A 20,145-nucleotide genomic window follows, 5' to 3' on the forward strand; every position below is an offset into this window, starting at 1 on the left:
CCCCTTTATGCACTGAAATGGAGCCAGAACCCACGTCCATTTCATAACTTTCTGCTCTCTTATCTACAGTTCTTTTTGCCTAAAACCCCCTCCTCCACCATCAGACTCACCTTCTTCTGTCTCCTCCTGAGATTGGGGGCAGTTTGTTATTACCATCATGTCAATCTTTTTTTTTTTTTTCCTGCCTTATACCAGAAGTATTCATGGAAATTTAAAAATTAGAGCAAAAGTGACACAACTTAAGTGGCAATCAGGAGGAAAGATAGACATTTTTTAAGGGATAGGAAATTACAACATCCCCTAGAATCTGTCTGTAGTGCTCTGCACACCTTGAGTTACTGACAGTTGCTACCGTGAGCTACAACGTGGGGCCCAAACTCAACAGCAGCTGAGATGGAAAAGGGCCCCTGTTCCTGTCCCAGTCAAGGCAAAAATGAGCCACTTCTCAGGAAAAAGCAGAGTTATTCCTGGTTCTGAAGCCAGATGAACACTCACTCTTAGGGCTCTCCGGAGATCTCGGACACACAGGGTCCACGCACTGAATACCGTTCTCCACATCTTTTCATTGGCACTTTGTTGCGATGTCCCTCCACCCGTCACAAAAGCACCACAACCAGGAAAGAATCGCCAACACCCTCGGGCCAGCCAGCACGCTGGTTCTAACCCCCTTCCTGGCACTTGCCATTTTGTATTATAGTAGTTTCTACATGTGTCTTTTTCCCGTTTAGTTTCTGAGTGTCTCGAGGGCTGAAAACTATGTCCCGCTCTATGTGCCACCACTGATGCACATTTTCCTTGGTGTATACACCAAGAGCCCATATTTTCTGCATAAATGGGAGACTTACAGATGAATACCATTGTGCTATGTGAGGCGACATACAGGGCAGGAGACAAATGAATGGATGTCAGCCTGGAGCTCTTGAGAAACGCAAACCATACAGCAACCAGCTTGGCTGGCCTCGGAGGTGAGAGAAGCCAAGTGGGACTGAATTCTCTGCATGAAGGAATCCAAACCCATGTGCAGAGATCATGGCTGCAAAATGTCTCAAAAGTGTGTCAACACCCATGCTGGGTATTTCTCCTGCCCATTTCCCCACAGGGATGATTGATAAAATTCTTTCAAAATAAAAATATCCTTTGTGTTCATCTTGAGGCAACAGAGAAGGAAAAACTACCCCGCAGTCTGCATCCCTCTTCATGCTGAGTGGATCTGTCTAACACAGCGTTTAGGATAGATGGTATCTGACCCCCATTTCTTCAACCGTCATTAACTGAACACTGCGGGGCTTGGTACAGAAGATAGAATGGTGAACAAGACATACTTTTTGTCCCCAAAGAACCTATTGTCTATTTGAATCTTCTTAGCAATGAGCTGGGTTTCTTCAAATACTAGTTATTTCTTTTGTCTTAACAAAAAATACTACTTACTATGCACCATAGTCAAAATCCACACTAAGACTTATCACACTACTGTCACCAAAGAGACCTGAGTGAAAACCAGAGATGGTATGACTTCTCAGGGAGGGGACAAGCCCGCCTGCAGCTTTGTTAACCCTAGCTTCAAGGCTCCCTGCACAAACCTTTGTATTTTCCAGAAGCTCTACGGGATACTCCTGGAGTGCCCCTCTTGAGTGATCATGTTCTGGGGACTCTTGAGATACGGAACTCAGAACAAGTTTAACAGACTCCTCATACTCACCTTGAATTAGAGAGAAAAAAAAAATCCCTTGCTCTCCTTACTCAGATGGGACAGAATTCTTTTCCATGGGGCCACAGTGTTACGACTCCAAAGGTGATGTGCACATTTTTCAGAGGGAAAGCTGGCAAACGTGTTCGTTTCAACACAAATGTGTTTTATTAAATACACGCTGCACAAAACAAACCTAAATGTGCTTTTAAGAACAATTGCTGGACTGGTTCAAAATATTCTGAGAACCAAAGCAAATACCCCGTTCCAGAAGACAGGAGAAAAGGCTGTTGGACAAGGTCTCATTTCTCACCAGTGGTATCTGACAACATATCTTGCTATGAACATAATTTGAGAAGAGCGACCCCTTTCTAAACCCCTATTTTTGGTTCACTCAAAAAAAAAAAAAGGTTTCTTTCAGCCTTAGATTTCTCAGCCGTGGTCTCTAGTCTGAGGACCATATCCTTTCTGAAGATTTGGGCAGTTCTATGGAGCCATATTTAAATTGGGTGAGTGAAAAACTAACTCCCTTCAATAAAAGTGGCATTGTTTTGCAGTCAGGTAATTCCAAGTGGGCTCACTTTTTACTTTCCATGGGAACAGTCCTTGAGAAAGAAAGAGCCTTTGTTGGGTTTTGTTTTGTTTTGAGAACAGTCAATTGGTTCTTTCTACCCTTCCTTCTGGGCGCCAATCTCTCCAAGGAAAACCACAAAGTTCAAACAGAAGTAATGAAAAAGGAAAGAAAAGAAAGAGTCTGCACATAAACTCAATTTATCCCTATCTGGGGTTGTTTCATGTCATTCTTTTTTAAGTTTATTTATTTATTTTGAGAGAGAGAGAACCTCAAGCGGGCTCCACACTGCCAGTGTGGAGACTGACACGGGGCTCGAACTCACAAACTACAAGATCATGACCTATGACCTGAGCTGAAGTGGGACTCATAACCAACTAAGCCACTCAGGCTCTCCTGTTTTGTGTCATTCTTGCCCCACCCCCACCTGCACACAGACGACCCTTGCCCCAAACTCTTTGCTTTATACATTCCCATCAGAGTAGCACGTCAGAGTAGCACAGGGTGCAACCTTGTTATAAATGTCCTGTTCTCAAGGAATCCTGCCGTCTTGAGTTTCTGCTTAAGTGACTTCTCACCTTCAAACCCACTGAAGTTGTCCTTGTTTGGATTCTGATAAGTGACTGAGATTTTAATGGTTCTCAGTTAGTCTGTTTATCAGTGTGACTGTTTCGGTTTCCTTCAAGACAAATGATTAGGTGCACCGGTCTTTATCAGTGTGTTTAAGTATGTTCTTCAGGTGTGGACTCAACTTTGCCCTCTACCTCCAGCTGCCAACTCCTTTCCACACTAGGGTGTAAATAGTTGGAACATACAGATACACACATAAATCTGCTCCATGCTATTTTAGAAAGTTTACTCTTTCTCAGCGACACCAGAGCAACCACGAAAGAGTCCACGTTTTCTCCATAAAGGAAGCAATTCTATATCCGAGTAAGGATTAGGAAAGGGGCGAGAAAAGAAAGAAATGGATAAAGCAGAGTGATAGGAAAAACCAAAGGATCTCAATGGATAAAAAAGACAGGGAGAGATTAAAGTTCACTAAATACTTGCACTGGGCCCTTACATTCTCCGCTTCACTCCTTAGGACAACTGTGATGGACGCGGAACATTATTACCTCTTTCCTACCGATGGGGCCACTGAAACTGGGAAAGAGAAGTAGCTTGCTAAAAGTTATACAGGCAGTAAGTGATGGACCTCCCAAAAGTCCAACCATTTTCAATGTTTTATTGATGAAGCAACTGAGGTTCAGAGATGTAAAACAACTTGCCCAGGGTCACCGGCAAATCAGTAGCGGAGCTGGGATTCGAGCCAAGTCTGTTGCTTCAAAGGAATTTCAAGGCAAAGCCTAAACACCAAAAATTGGAAGGTGGATAAATATATATGACAAGGCAATCTTATTTAAATACACCTCGGTCAGCAACCACCCTACAAGTCTACTGGAGGAGGAATGCATGTTTTATTAGTCAGGATAGGCTAAATTTGCTGCAGTAATAAATGAACCCTGAAATCCCAGTGACTTCACACAGGAAACGTTTGATTCTTACTCAACGGCCACCACGTGTCAAGCAATTCTTTGAAGCTCTCTTTGGTCACTCCAAGACCCAAGCTTCTTCCCTACTGCGGTTTCCCTATGTTGATAAAGATTCCATGATCACCCCCCACAAGAAAGAAAAAAAGGGAGGCACAATGCTTTTAATTGCCTGGACGTGGAAGTCACACAGACCCCTGCTTCTCACAGTCCATTGGCCAGAATCAATCACGGGTCCCAACCTTCCTGCAAGGGGAGCTGGGACACAACGGAAACCCCTGGACATCGTGTGCACTAATGACCTCTGCGACATGTCTCACCTTTCTTTTGCATCATACTTGAATTTTGAGTAGCTCTGTAAAAACAAAAAAAGAACACAACGGAATTCCCTGACAGGTCTAACGGAAGCAGCAACAGGTCAATGGCAGGATGCTTTGCGCAGCCAAGTAGCAGCATCTAAAAGCTGAGTGATGATGGCGATCTCTGGAAGCTCTGGATATCCTGAGAAATCTGGAGGTCACTGTCACAGCCGTCATTGTACAGAGTTAAGGATATGGAGTGAGCCCTGCCACCTCCACTTTGAGAGGAGCTGGAAACACCTACCTTTTCAACCCATCATGACTAGTTATCTTCAGATGAAAGGGATGTTCTAAATTCAGCAACTGTAAAACAAACTGAATGTTTAACATGTAAGTAACCAATAACACGCGGTAATAAAGAAACCTTGAAATTTCAGTGGTTTAACATAAGACACATTGGATTCTCACAGGATCTTGATTCCCCCAGGAAGAACCCTCAGATGAACCTACACTGTTCAGCGACATTTGCCTAAGGAAGGCGAGCTTTTGTTAAAAAGTCAGTGAACTCGGGGCTCCTGGGTGGCTCAGTCGGTCAAGCATCCAACTCTTGATCTCGGCTCAGGCCATGATCTCACAGTTCATGAAACAGAGCCCCATGTCCGGGTCTCCGCTGATAGCGCAGACCTTGGCTGGGATTCTTTCTTTCCCTCACGCTCTCTGCCCTCCCTGGCTTGCTCTCTTTCTCCTGCTCTCTCTCTCAAAATAAATACATGTAAAAAAAAAAAAAAAAAAGTCACTGAACTCAAGCTTCCTGGGGGACAATCAGCAAGAGAGGCTTGAAGTATCATGAGACTCAGTGTCTCCATCCTCAGGTCCCATTTCTTTATTCATTCCATTTATCAACACCATGCCATGCTCTGAAGAGTTGAGAGAGTATTAGTCAAGACGTTTTCTTTATTTAAAGTGACAGAAACCCAACTCAAACTGGCTTAAGGAAAAGAAGGGGATGTTTTCGTTCATGTAACCAAGAACTGCTACATGGGGAGAGTCTGCCTGAGAGTGAAGCCAACAGGGAAAACAATTGATCTAAGAGGAAGAGGTGTCAATTTTGATGTGTCAACCGAACTCCTTGATCCAATTGTACCTAAATAAAAAACAAAAAACAAAAAATACAGTTGGGTAAGCAATAAATGTTGTTGCTTCTTAAAATGTGCTGTAAGGGCACCTGGGGGGTTCAGTTGGTTGTGTCCAACTCTTGATTTTGGCTCAGGTCATGATCCCAGAGTCATGGGATCAAGCCCTGCATCAGGTTCCAAGCTGAGCGTGAAGCCTGCTTAGGATTCTCTTTCTCTCTCCCTCTGCCCCCTCTCCCATGCTCACAAGCACTCTCTCACTCTCTCTAAAATAAAAAATAAAATAAAATATGTGGTATATTGTTTGATTGGGCTCATTTGATATTAGTTTCTATTGTTTACAATTCAAAGAGCTCTTGCCAATAAATGTTGAAGTATTGGGCTTATTTTACCAGCTATGGGGAGCCATGGAAGGATAAGATTTTGGACAAGAGGACACAGTCAAGTTTTCCTATGATATAAGTCACTGACCATGGCCCCATGGCCCTTCATGAATCAATATTCACTCAGCTGTCTGTGTGGCTCAGTCAGTGAAGCATCTGACTTTGGCTCAGGTCATGATCTCACAGTTCCTGAGTTCGAATACCTCATCAGGTGAGCTGGGGCCCCACTTCTCTCTCTGTTTCTCCCTCTCTTTCTCTTTGCTCCTCGCTCGCTTGTGCCCTCTCTCAAAAAAAAATTTTTTTTAATCATTATTCACTCAATTGTGCCATGGGTATTTATGCCTACTAAATATCAGGCTCTGATTTATGTGATTAATATAGAAGTAAAAAGGACAGACAAGTCTCTGTGAAGTTTATATCCCAGTAGGGAAAACAGACAACAAACACATGGATAAGATGACTGATCTTCAGTCAAAGGGGCAAGTTCGATGAGTACTGCTTTCACTCCAGGGCAGTCTCAATTCTGGGGAGATGAATTGGTCTCATATTCTGACCCTGGAGGAAGATCAGTTTCTGGGTAAATGACATCCCAACCTCCTGTTCCCAACTCTGCGATAGTGAATTTGCTCTCACCTTTGAGATCTGCCAGCCATTTCTTTTATGTTAGCCAAGAGAGCAGTCAGACACAACTCCATGCTAGAACTTCTTGGTCCTGGATTGGAGCCCCCAATCTGCCCAGGAAGCCATCCCTCTGTTGTTCTTGTTTCATAGTTTAACAACAGAATGAACTGGGGACTCCTAGCCTGCTCAGTCAATAAAGCATGCAACCCTTGATCTTGGGGTCATGAGTTTGAGCCCCACATGTGGTGTAGAGTTTACTTAAAATAAAATTTTAAATTTTAAATTAAACAAAACAAAACAAAATAAAATAAAAACAGTAGAATTGGATAAGACAATGCCTGCGTTCTGTGACTCTAAGAGCAACATGACATATTCCATTGTAGACACCTATCACAATTCCTGGTTCATGGTACATGCACACTAAATATTTACTGAACTGGTTATCAACTGATTGATTAGCTGAGATGCACAGGAAGATTACAATTCAATGCCTCCAACATGAGAACATGCATATCAGAGAAAACCAAAGTTACACACTTCTCTTTAAAGTATTTGACTTCTGGGTTAATTGTGTAGCTCCCTCCTGGCGAGTTTCCTGAGAATTGTCTGGTGCATGGCTGGGGCCCAAAGCCTAGAAGAGACACTGGCATGTAGACAGTGCTCCACAAAATAAACGAATGAGTGAATTAATACTAGAAGGGTTTACAGAGTGAGCCACGGAAGGTTTACAAAGGCAGCAGCATTTGACCAGAACCCAGAACGATTCTTAGAACTTCGAAAGCGAAATTACAACTTTGCTTCGGCACGATCGACGTCCAAGGCAACGTGACAACGGATTGTCGACCAAAAGACTAAAGTCAGAAAACAGTCCGGGAAATAACTTGGAAAAACCAAATTCAGAGAGGCATGAATGCAGTGAGGAAGCAGTATGTAACAGCTATCAACTGCTGCAAAACAAACCACTCCAAAATGCAGATGCTTTAGAAAAAGAGTAACTTTACAGGGGAGAAACCTGGAAAACACTGTTCTAATTAAGTGTCAAAGCGGTGCTCGCTTCAGCAGCACATATACTAAAACTGGAACGATACAGAGAAGACTAGCATGGCCCCTGTGCAAGGATGGCAGGCCAATTCATGAAGTGTCCCATACTTTTTTTAAAAAGTGTCAAAGTTAACATCACCGAATGATGTCAAGTGGATCTCACGTTCCCCCTGGTATAATGTGATGAGAAGGACATTTTACTTCACATCTGTGGTATTTTTTCCCAAACCTGAGAACTCCAGTCTACTCATGAAAAGAAAAAAAAAAAAAAAATCAGGCAAACCCAAGTGGAAGGACATTCTACAGAATTCCTAACCAGCAAACCTACAGCTGTCAAAGTCAGGAAAACAAGGAAGACTGAGAAGCTCTCACAGGTCAGAGGAGACTAAGGAAAGACTTAGTCTTTGCATTTGGCGTCTTGGATTGGATCCTGGAATAGAAAAATGGCGTTATTCCAAATACTGCCTTCAGGTTAGTTCATAGTAGCATTACCATTGCTGGTTTGTTACTTTTGACAAAGAGACTTGTACCACAGTAGTGTAAGATGATAACACTGGGGGGAATTGAAACTGGGTGGTGGACATATTATCTTTCCAACCCTTCCATAAACTTGAAACTATCACCCCCCCCAAAAAAAAAAAAAGGAGTGCCATTCATTTAGCCCACAACTGTGTGGGGTAGGAGGTTTGGGTGGGGCTCTGCTGGGTGGTTCTAGTCTGGGCTGGGCTCACTTGTGCATCCGCATTCAGCTGTAGCTCAATGAGACAGTTCTGCCTCTAGGACATGGCTGGCTTGGGGCAGGGCCACCTTGAATCTACCCCATCTCGTATCCCACCCTCCAGCATTCCAGCTTGTTTGTCTTCGTGGCAACTGGCAGGTTTCTAAGAAAGAGCAGGAAAAGTACACAAAGCTCCTCGAGACCTGGACTTGGAAACGGCAGGCCAACAACTCTATCTCGCTGTGATGGCCAAAGCTGGTCATAAGGCCAGCCCCTCAATGTCTTCTTGTATCAGTGGGAAGAAGAGTAACCACATTAGAGCATTTTTATAAGGGTAGGACTTATGTAAGGCAGTGCCTGGCTCCCCCCTTCCCACTGCCCAGCCCACACCTCACTGCAGGAGAACAAAAACACGAAGGTGTCATCCTCATGCCATCCTCTGTGACGCGTCACAGCTCTGTTAGAAAGCACAACCAGGGCAGCTTCCCGCCCCTTCAAGGACCAGACCATCCTCTGTAGAGTGTGAGCTGGACAGCGGCACACTAGGCACCAGACGGGGCTTCCCACGTCTTTTCTTTCTTAAGACACCAGTAAGGAGGGTGTTACCATCCTTGCTTTATGGAAAGCCAGGCGTGGAGAGCTTGGGGTCACAGAGCTGTGGGGTGAGAGCATGGAGATTACAACCAAGCTGGCAACTGCAGGGTATTATCCCTACCCCTTGCTATGTTCTCCTCCAACACCCAGCCCCCACTTAATATCACGCTCAATTCCAAACACCGTATGGTCCTTGCTTGAGGCTGGGGCACCCTGGAGACCAACTCTGAGCAGCATCTGGTCACCACGATTCTGAATTAAAGACCCCGCATACCCTTCACCTTCCCCAGTGGAACTACTTCCAACACTGCTATCCCAACACCCGCCCTCAAGAACTACAGTTGTTTAGAAGCGAAACATCAGGGAGTAAGATAATGAGACTTCAAAATTACCGTTATTCAACCCCAAGGCTCAACTAGAAGCATTCCCAGCTTCCCATCCCTCCACCTGAGAGCCAGGGTCTCCAAATCACCACTGAGGCACCAAGAGAGGTGTGAAGATGCAAAATCCTACACTTCCAGAACCGGAGAGGAGTCCAAAGCTTTCACTGAGCAGATGTGACCGTGAAGCCCAGAGACACGGTGACTTGTCCCCAGCGCTAACTGGAAACCCGAGAAATCCAAAGTGGTTTTCTGCCCAGGATTGCATTTGACGAGGACACTGTAAAGCAATGGAACACAAATCATTGTTTTACAGAGGAGAGGCTGAGTTAGCAGATTGAGGGTATCCAGGTGTCTGGGCAAAACTGGGAGCAAGACCGCCTTCTGACTCCTAGTGCATCACATCAGCAACAAGGACTCCGTCTGGTCTAGTCTGACCGTGTGTCTTTAGGTAAATCATGACTCTCTCAGCCTAGTTTTCTCATCTGTAAAATGTGGATGAGGATGATCATACCACAAGGGCTGCTGGAAAACTTGAAACGAAACAATAGTAATCAGGCTCCTTGATATTTATCCAAAACAACTGAAAACTTTTGTGTCCACACAAAAACCTACACAGAGATTTTTATAGCAGCTTTATTCATAGTTGCCAAAACTTGGAAGCAACCAAGATGTCCTGTAAGTAAGTGGGTAGATAGCATGGGACATCCACACAATGGAATATTACTCAGGGCTGAAACGAAATGAGCTATCAAGGCATGAAAAGACATTAAGAAACCTTCCGTGCATGTTACTAAGTGAAAGAAACCAATTTGAAAAGGCTACATGCTGTGTGATTTCAACTCTTTGCCATTCTGGGAAAAACAAAACTGTGCAGACAGTAAAAATATCAGTGGTTCTGGACAGGGGTAGGGGGTGAGAGAAGGATGAATAGATTGAACAGAATGTTTAGGGCATTAAAAAAAAAAATGGATGATACCATAATGATGAATACATGTCACTATAAATTTGTCCAAACCCTAGAAACTATAATGCCAAGAGTGAACTCTCAGGTAAACTGAACTTCAGTGGATCATAATGTGTCAATGTGGGTTCATCTTCGGTGGAAAGTGGACCATCCAGTGAGTGTTGTAGATAATAGGGGGAGGCTGTGCATGTGTGGGGCAGGGAATATATGGGAAATACCATCTCCTCAATTATGCTGTGAACATTAAATTGCTCTAAAAAAATAAATTCTTTAAAAATATTTTTTTAATAAAAAAAATGTTAATAAGGGGTGTCTGGGTAGCTCAATTGGTGAAGCATCCGACTTCAGCTCAGGTCATCATTTCAGTTCGAGACCCACATCAGGCTCAGAGCCTGGAGCCTGCTTTGGATTCTGTGTCTCCTTCTCTCTCTGCCCCTCCCCCTCTTGCGCTCTGTCTCTCTCTCTCTCTCTCTCTCTCAAAAATAAATAAACATTAAAAAATATTTTTTAATTTTTAAAAAAATGTTAATAAAATGAAATCATGGTGCATCAAGCTTTAGATGTAGAATTTAGAACATGGCACATGCTGCATGAATGATAGCTGTTTATATGATGAGTCTAGTTCCAAAGCCCAGTGTTTGGTTTTTTTAAAATGTTACTCAGTTAAGTGCCTTATTTGGAGTTTAAAAGGATTCTGATTGTCTCCGTGGTCTCCTTTCACTCTGTTCCTTTTTTTTTTTTTTTAATAATAGAGTGAGGACGACTGGGTGGCTAAATCGGTTCAGTGTCTGACTCTTGATTTCAGTTTAGGTCATGATCCCAGGGTCGTGGGATCGAGCCCCACATCATGGACCCTGCTTAAGATTCTCTCTCTTCCCCCCACCTTTGCCCCTCTCCTGCTCAGGTTCTCTTTCTCTCTTTCTCTCTCTCTCTCTCTCTTAAAAAAAAAAAAAAGTGTCACTTTAGAGACACAGAACTTTTGTTCGAGCTCTGATGTAATATTTAGATGATTTATTCACAAAAGGTGATCTGTGGATTCAAGCACCTTGTTTTATGGCCAGAATTCTTTCTAACTCATTCAACTTAGATTTAGTTGATTTTCCAGAGGCAAGGGCTGAATGTTGCTTTCCATATCAGAGATCTGTGTTTTGTTTTTGTTTTAAAGGTTTCATTTTTTTTTTAAGCTCCACCCACAAAGTGGAGCTCAAACTTACAACCCCAGGGCCAAGAGTCACACACTCTACCAACTGAGCCAGCCCAGCATTCCAGAGACTCCTATTTTGATCCTAAGTAACGGAGAAGTGCTACATTTTCCCCTTTTGTTTTCTTTTGCTCATCCTGGTCAGCTAAAAGGAACACAACTCGGGGCGCCTGGGTGGCTCAGTCGGTTAAGCGTCCGACTTCGGCTCAGGTCATGATCTCACCGTCCGTGAGTTCAAGCCCCGCATCCGGCTCTGTGCTGACAGCTCGGAGCCTGGAGCCTGCTTCGGATTCTGCGTCTCTTCCATCTCTCTGTTCCTCCCCTGCTTGTTCTCCGTCTCCCAAAAATAAATAAGTGTAAAATAAATAAGTAAATAAAAGGAACACAACTCACAACCCATGTCAAAAAAGGCCTTACTTCTAGGTGCTTCTGAGTCTATTTTCTGAGTGGACCTTGTGTCCACTCCCTTCGTCCTGATCCACCTTTACATTTAGATAAGTTATGAAGTCCTGCCTCTCAACAATTCTTACCCATCAACACTTATCAAGGCGAGGGAATTGGTAGCTAAAATCTTTGGCCTCAGGACTCTGTCTCATTCCTTTCCTGGGTCACCCAAGACATTTCCACTAACCCAGGGGAGTACACAGGTGAGGCTAACCAGACCCTTCCTGAAAGCAAGAATAACTGCCCATTAACCGCGAGTATTTGCTGAGCACATGTGACGTGCCAGACAAAAGCAGCAGATTATGCGCATGGTCTCATTTATTCCCAAGAACCTGGTGAGGTTGGTGCCATTATTACGCCCATTTTAAAGATGAGGGGACTGAGGCTCAGAGTGTTTGAGCCATTTGGATTGCAAGAGCGTGGACAGCAGGACTTGAACTTCAGGGCATCTGTTCTCTGTCCACTTCCTGCTTCGTGAGTAGGAAGTGAATGGACTGTGAATAGGAATGTTCCACTTATTTCTTCCGGTTCCGACCCTCAGATGGCTACAAGAGGCTCTACTGACCCTCCCTGACATCTCTGTCTCGTGCTCAATTCACCCACGTGATTTCATTGATATCTTTCAGGAAGCCAAGGTTGGCTAATATCATTTTCGCTGAAAATTCAGATTTTTTTTTTTTTTTTTAAGTCAGGACATCTACCCTAATGGACTGCATTTTCCCAGTGACTATCCGCCTAATCATAGTCTGTGCTCTCCAGTTTCAAAGTCTCTCTCCTGCCCTCTTCAGACTGCCTCGGTTTGAATCTCCGCTCTCCTGTTTACTCACTGATTGCAGACACATTATTTAACCTCCTCGTGCTGCGGTTACCTCCTGTGCAGGATGTAAATAAGAACGGTATATCCTTCTGATTGGGTTGCTGTGAGGACGGAATGATAAATACACCTGAGCGAGTGGGTTCCATCGTGCGACAGTTGGCACTCTGGACTCGGATCGATACACCTGAGTGCTCGGAGGAAAGTCGCAGGACGAAAATCTCTCCATCCTGGAGCGTGTCCCTGGGATCACACTCGTACCTCATCTGGAGACAAGGTCCGACTTCGCGCGGAAATAAAATATTCCAGGTTCCCCTGGGTGGCTCAGCGGGTTAAGCGCCCCACCCTTGATGTCTGCTCAGGTTCACGGGTTCGTGAGTTCAAGCCCCACATCAGGCTCTGCACCAACAGTGCAGAGCCTGCTTGGGATTCTCTCTCCCCCTCTCGCTCTGCCCCTCCCCCACCTGCGTGCGCGCGTGCGCGCCCGCGCTCTCTCTCCCAAAAATAAATAAACGTGTTTTAACAGTTTAAACAGTAAAATAAAATAATAAAATAAAATACTCCACTGGGCAGTGAAACTAGACTAAAATGTTTAAAGACACGTCAATTCCCGGTGTTGGCTAAGCCTTCTCCAGTCACAACGTTCTGTACCTTCAATCCTGTCCTAAGCGCCGGGAGCTGTCTCCCGCAGCTCCCTCTGTCCACCTGCTCCGCACACATCTTTTTATTGCACTGCCAGGTGTAGCTCATTTGCAGGGGAGCAGGCCTCTACGCTGATAAGGCACAAAGAATAAGCTACAGAGAAATGGTCCAGCCATATGTCCTTCTGCCTTATCTGCAAATCCCACTATCAGCAGTTTTATTGAGGCTGTTCGGGCCACTTCGTTCTCTTATCCTCACCAACAAATGCTCTCATTCAGTCTTTTTTGGGGGGGGGGGGGCTCCTTCAGGAAAACACACCAATAATGTCGTATCTATTTTTTTAATTGGCATATCAATTAAGATGTGCTTCCGTTGTTTATATAATTATTAGATTTGTTCTCACTGTTAATCAACAAAATGCAGATTAAAGCAAAGGACTTTTTAGAAAGATAATAAACCCAGTGCTAACACTGTCATACATATTTAAGGCAGTCTCAATCACCTCGATACCTTTCTGCAAGTGCTTTAGCAATATATATCAAGGGCCTTAGAAACACATCCAACTCGATATTTCTACTTCTAAGACTCTACCCTAAGGAAATGATCCTGTAGATAAAAGTTGTATGCCCCAAGATGTTCCTATCAGTGTTCTTTACCATAGCAAAACAATGATAAAATGTGGACTTTTTTTTGAGGTGGAGGAGAGGAGGGGCAGAGGGAGAGGAAGGGACAGAATCCCAAGCAGGTTCCACGCTCAGCACGGAGCCCGATTCCACGACTGTAAAGAGATCACGACCTGCGCCAAAATCAAGAGTCGGATGCCCAACCAACTGAGCCCCCCCGGGCGCCTCTATATCAGCAGGCAAGCGTCGGTCCTCAAGCCGTTTTGCTCTCTCGGCTGGAAGCGCTTCAGCACGACTCCCAAAATGACCCCTGAGCCTGCACCTCACCACCACCCCCCCCAAAACCAGGTTTACCCCTCCCCGCCTCTGCCAGAATTCACCCAAGCTGCAAGGAAAGACAGAAGAATTCGTACATAAATCCAGAGTCCCAAAACATTCTCGTAGAAGCCAGGGTAAGCGCAGGGTGGCGTGGAGAGGGCTTGGGGAACACCGGTTTTGATTCCTAATCTAATTAGAGAGCCCTATAACAGAGTCTTTGTTCAAAGACGAAATTTAATTTACAATTGAATGTCTCCAGTGAAGCCAGTTTTTATTAATTTCCAGCACAACATTCAGATATACCCTCCAGAACTTCAATATGTTCTTATTTAGTGTTTAATCCTCTAATGCATTAAAATTAATTATTTCAGTTTTATGGCAAACCGTCTATAGCCAGCATCCAAGCTGGGCACCCCACGCCTCTCCCCCCCCCCCAACCCAGTCAGCTGGGGAGGTGTCAATATAATTATTTAAGGGGTTGAAAGGTAAAGGGCAAGCAATGGGAAGGGAAATGAGCCTGCAATTATGCACTCATGCTTCAACAGGGAAGCAGATGGCCTCCCTTGCATAAATTATTATTTATCCACGGAATTCCCCTCTGCCTCTTACCAAATCAACACTTTAAACAAAAAAAAATTCTTTGTGGGGCCTGTGAAGTTCCCTGGCCAGTTCCCAACATCTACGCCCTGCCCCCACTCCTCCCCTCGGAGACGAAAATGACCGTGATAATGCCAAGATGGCCCACAGACAGCAGCAAGGGTTTCCAAAGGCACTGATGGGGTTTGGACCGTGCGTTTGAACTGAGGGGCACAGACAGGAGTCCGCCTTACCTCGCGGCCCGGAGGCTGGGTGCAGTGACCACCCGGCTGTGCGAACAGAAAGTGACGGGCAGAGTCACCGGCCCGTGCTTCGCCCCCAGTAATAAGACCTACGGCAGGTGGACGTCCCCCAACGTGCCAGCTAAGGCACACGGCTTGGAACCTACCGTGCATTCTCGCCCCGAACCCTCGAATCAGCCCCTGAGGTAGGGGACCGCATTCCAGTCAGAGAAAATGAAGACGCTGGAAGCTCCCAGACGAGGACACCGCTAAGTTAACCACAAAGCAGCCATGGTTTCTGAGGGCGTGTGCTCCCATTTAACCCCACGGGGCAGTTAGCGTTGTCACCACTTTCTACCGAGACCGGAGACACGGAGGCTCATCCCGGCGAAGGAATTTTTCCAAGGCGCCGCATCCCAACCCAGGGCCAGAATTTTCACCTGACCCGCAGGACCGCCAGGGTTCTAGGATCGCCAGGCTGGGTTCTCTCCTCCGTCCACCACCCCTGCCTCTTCCTCTGCCCTCGTCGCCTCACCAACTCAAGTCTACTGCACAAGTGAAAATGTTGCTAAGCTGCCTTACAAAACTTTCCAGGCAGAGAGAGAGAGAGAGAGAGAGAGAGAGAGAGAGAGAGAGAATGTGTTCTTTACCAAGCTCTTTGGAGGGCAAGGACTCGTCCATTTATATGTATTCATCGTCCTAACACTAATGTTCTCCTTGACGCCCATATGTCTCTGGCCCTAGGCACCAGGGAAGGGGCGGCACTGAGAGGTAAGTGCTCTCCTCGACTCCTCCAGCATTTTCCAAAGGAAACCTGCCCTCAGCACCAGCAGCAGCCGCCGAGAAATAGCAAGCCCCTGGTCCCAGGGCCGCCGGCACGTGATAGCAGAGCAGATACGGGGGAGGCTGTGGCATCAGAAGGACTTGACGCTGGATCCCGTCTCTGCCACTCGCTGTGTGGATCCGAGCAAGTCTTTGAAACACCTCCCACTTCCCATCTGTAAAATGGAATACTCCTCCACACACTTCATAGGGCTACTGTGGAGATTTAAGGACGTCTTACAGTGGCTGTCTGACACTGTTCACTCGCAGTTAGAGATGATGCAGTTTGCACCACGGCCAAGTCGACACAGAGAGAGAGAGACAGAGACAGAGAGACCCAGAAACACAGAGAGAGGATAAAACCGTACTTAGCAATAGTCTTCGATGGCTTTGATATGTTCTCTGCTAGTGCATTTCTGTGAAAAATGTCGACCACCACGAATTACACTGATTTTATGACCCTGTAAAGGGTCATCACTTTCCACGGGAAAACTCTGACGTCGTGAGCTTCTCCCGACCTGGCACCGATCGCGCCATATTCCCACACCGGCACCTCCCTCCTCTCGTCAATTCTGGGAGGATTTTCCCCTCGGTGGGTTTGTAAACTTATGAGGAAAGAGCCCTGCAAGCGGTGGTGTTTAAAGCTGTTATGAACCCTAGTTTGGTTTTTATTTTATTGCTTCTGGTTTTTGGTCAGGGAGTCCAATCTACTTGGCCTGGCTCTGGACCGGCTCCTGTCTCCATCCCCCTCGCCCCAAGCATCTCGGATCTCCCCTGTCATCAAGGACACGTGAACGAGACCCACAGATCAGGGGAGCCGAAGCAAGGAAGAATTCTCAAAGCTCCTCTCTCTCTTTTGATTAGAACCGGTCTGGGAGCACCTGGGGGGGCACAGTGGGTTAAGCGTGTCCAGCTTTTCGTTTCGACTCAGGTCCTGATCTCATGATTCGCGAGACTGAGCCCCTAGTTGGGCTTTGCCCTGACGGTGCAGAGCCCGCTTGGAATTCTCCCTCTCCCTCGCTCTCTGCCCCCTCCCCCACTCGTGCCAGTTCTCTCTCTCTCTCTCTCTCAAAATAAATAATAAATCAATTTTTTAAAAAAAGAAAGACGAGCGGTCATCCACACTTCCAAAACAAACTGGGCTGGGCTGGGTATGCCTCCTTTGGAAGCTCTTTCTGTTTGCCCCAGGGCCCACCGTGCACCAGGCACTGTGCTAGGCAGACCCTGAGGACCACATGCTCTGTGAATGGCGGCCCCAGAGTTGTGCAACGTGTTGACTTCCTCGGCAGATGCACACGTGAATAAGGCACAATCTGTCCCGACCCCAGAAGCTTCTGCTCAAGGAGTCAGATGTGAAAACCCACCAAAGCAGTACACTGTTAGATTTCCTATCACAAAAGAATGAGGGACCAGTCAAGACTCTCAAGGGAAGGGGGAAATCATCAGGAAAATCTCCTGCAAGAGTACCCATCAGCTGGATTCCCTAAAAGCAGAGACCTCAGACTGGCAGCCCGAGAGCTGAATCTCTCTCACCGACATGTTTTGTTTCTACATATAATTTTTAAAATTAGTTGCCACCATTTTAAAACCCGAATTTCTACCTCTACCTGAGAAATTGGAAGCAGCTGCCGGGCCCGCATGGGCAAACGTTCTCCAGTTTGGTACAGACCCCCCACCACTCCCTATAGCATTCCCCTTTTACATTCCCTGCCAGCCCCTGTAAGCGTCTGAGTTAGCAACCCATGAACTAAAATCTGATAGGGAGAAACGTGGGCTAGAAGTCAGAGTTTCCAAATCTGGACGTTCATCTGTGCTTTGAAGAAAAAGTTTTTCCAGTGTCCAGGCCAGCTCACCAGGGCATGAAGGCAGATGCCGATTTCAGCACAAGCCTCGTGTAGCCAGGGACCAAGGTAGTCCCTTGTGCTCTGGACCTTCCAGGACCACTCCCTGGTGGTCAGCCCCTGGACGGCACATGGATTCAGTCAAAGGACGGCAATTCTAACACAATGCCTTGGTTTGTCTTAACTAGGAACAACACATAATTCTGCTTCCAGCATTTTCTCTCTCTGGATGAACAGGTCTATAAAATGGCATATGCCTGGAATAGTAAGTCCCATAGCAGTCGGAGTCAGGAGAGGGGTGGGTTAGGAATTAGTCAGCAAACATTAGGTCATCTCTTTGTGATGCCAGACCTCACTTTTTCATCTGTCCAACGACAAGCTTGTATCAGTCCACCATTCTTCATGCTGGATGAAGTGACAGAGGATATAGATGTTACGCAATCCTCTGTAGAGCACCGTGAAATAGTGATAGATTAAACTTAAAATAGCTCAATAAATAATTTTCTGCTAAATCAAGGATCCATACCAACAACGGCTAACACTCACGAAGTGAGGGCCAGGCACAAGGCTCTGTATGAAATGCACTATCTCATTATCTCCTTCTTACAACATCTTCAATAAGATAGGTGCGACAGTGACGGCAGTCCGATTTTACAGATGAGGAAAATAGGGTTCAGGGAGGTCATGTGACGCGCCAGATTTAGCAAGTGGTCATGACAGAATGGGCCCCCGGGGCAAGCTGATTCCACAGCATCTCCTCATATACTAGATTCTTACGTAGCCAAAAAGTAATTGGAAAAGTCCACCCGTTAGATTTCTCACCCAGGGGCGTGTGAACATGCATCCGTTCTCTGTAACAGGATTAACTAATCACTCACCCAGACTTGACTGCCGACTTGTGACATTTGCAGTCTTGTAGAGGAGAAGAGGATGCCCTTCTCTGATGGCTAGAAAAGGCCACAGCGAGTCCGTATTAGCCAGGCATCCCCTTGAACCCACTCTGAGAGCAAACATGTGTGTTTCCAAAGCACTTAACTAGATGTTCTCCAACACTGCTTCCAGCTCCAAACTTTGATGATCCTGTAAGATGGTCATGGGCTTGGGTAGCAAGGGGAGACTCCACAGAGAAAATAGGGCTTTCGCTGGGTCCCGAAAGGAAGGTAATTCTTAGATAAATCCAGAAGAGGCAGTAAGACTAGAGGAACTATCTGAACAAAAGTGCTGAGGGGAAGGCTGGCTTGTCACTCAGAGTGACTATAAATCACCTGTCTCTCTGACATGCAGGCTTGGTGGAAAGAAGAGTAAGAGAAGGTGGAGAGCAGCTGCAGGTGGGCCTAGAATGCCGAGTCCAAGAAATGGAGACTCATTCTCGACCATTGGAAGCCACGGAAGACTTTCAAATGAAGAAGAGAATGAATCAGTGTGCAAAGATAAATGGGGTGTGAGAGTAGGAACAATTAGGAGTCCACTGCGAGATGATTCCAGCAGTTACACGTAGCTACGTGTAGGAGGAAGAGTGAGGGAGAGGGGGGACCAAACTGGTGAGGTGAGAATGACCTCAGCAGAATGTGGAGCTACACCAGGTATTCCCAACCTGACCCACCGGCCCAACACCTTTCCGTTATGGGGCTGTGCTGGGCACCCCAGGACATTCTGCCATAGCCCCACCCCTTTGTAACAACTCAGACTGTCACCAGACTTTGCCAAAGATCCCCTTGGGGGGGGGGCAAAATCACCTCCAGTTAAGAGCCATCATTTTATGAGACTCAAAAGAGCAATCATTTCCAAAAGCCATCAGTTCCCCTGTAGAGAGAGTAGCAAAGTCAAGAAGGGAAATGGGAAAGAGGTCATTGGCTTTGGTGATCAGAGGTCACTAGGTACCTTCAAGAAAGCTCCTTCGGTGGGGTGCCCCGGTGGCTCGGTCGGTTAAGCCTCCAACTCTTGATTTCGGCTCAGGTCATGATCTCCGGGTTTGTGAGTTCGAGCCCCACATCAGGCTCTGCGTTGACATCTCATGGAGCCTGCGTGGGATTCTGTCTCCCTTTCTCTGCCCTTCCCCCACTCACTATCTCTCTCTCTCAAAATAAATCAAATTGTTGAAAAAATGAAAAGAAAGAAAAAAGAAAGCTTCTTCTGTAACCAAGTCCACTTGAAAGGAGTTACAGAAAGAACAGACAATCTAAAACGAAGAACAAAGGTGAGCTACCTACAGAAAGTCAGAAGCCTAGGTCTGGGACTTCTGCAAGCCCACCAGAGGAGCAGGCTCCCATTCCCACTGGCTTCCAGAGGAAGGTCAGAGATTAAACAGCAAAAATCTCCCCCGGGAGAGTCTCCTTTGCAGTCACCTCCACCTCCAACCCCGCTAGGGTCCATCCTGGGGACAGATGTCGCCCAAAAGGACCATAGCAAAGACAGGCCAAGTGAGCGCCAAAGTGTGGAAACTTCTGAGATTGGCTGGGAGTTAGCACTTACAGAACAATAAACGGAGCCTTTGAAGAGACGAAACAAAGGAACCATTTGTCTCCTCCAGCAGCTACAAAGGAGGCAGGCTCACGGAGGACTGAGGGGTAAAAGAATGCCAAGCTGGAGACGAGACTAGGGTTTACTGGGTCCAACCCAGGACCCTCCGCCAGGATCTGAAGTCAGTGCGTAAGAGAGCAACCAAATGTACTCAACACGACACAGGAAATGTAGGC

General features: G+C 46.1%; 1 long non-coding RNA gene and 1 other non-coding gene across 2 annotated transcripts; one reads left to right on the forward strand and one right to left on the reverse strand.

Annotated features, from left to right (window-relative positions):
- Window positions 1–208: 208 nt before the first annotated feature.
- On the reverse strand, window positions 209–19,936 carry LOC132664524 (uncharacterized). The gene is made up of 3 exons (XR_009603744.3): window positions 19,331–19,936; window positions 18,328–18,529; window positions 209–5,233 (listed from the first exon to the last, which is right to left on the reverse strand). It is a non-coding gene; the product is annotated as an uncharacterized LOC132664524 (long non-coding RNA).
- Window positions 7,273–7,379, forward strand: LOC132664908 (U6 spliceosomal RNA). Its single transcript, XR_009603901.1, has one exon. It is a non-coding gene; the product is annotated as a U6 spliceosomal RNA (small nuclear RNA).
- Window positions 19,937–20,145: the final 209 nt, after the last annotated feature.

This window comes from Panthera onca, chromosome F2 (assembly GCF_046562875.1).
Source record: "Panthera onca isolate mPanOnc1 chromosome F2, mPanOnc1 haplotype 2, whole genome shotgun sequence".
NCBI lineage: Eukaryota > Metazoa > Chordata > Mammalia > Carnivora > Felidae > Panthera > Panthera onca.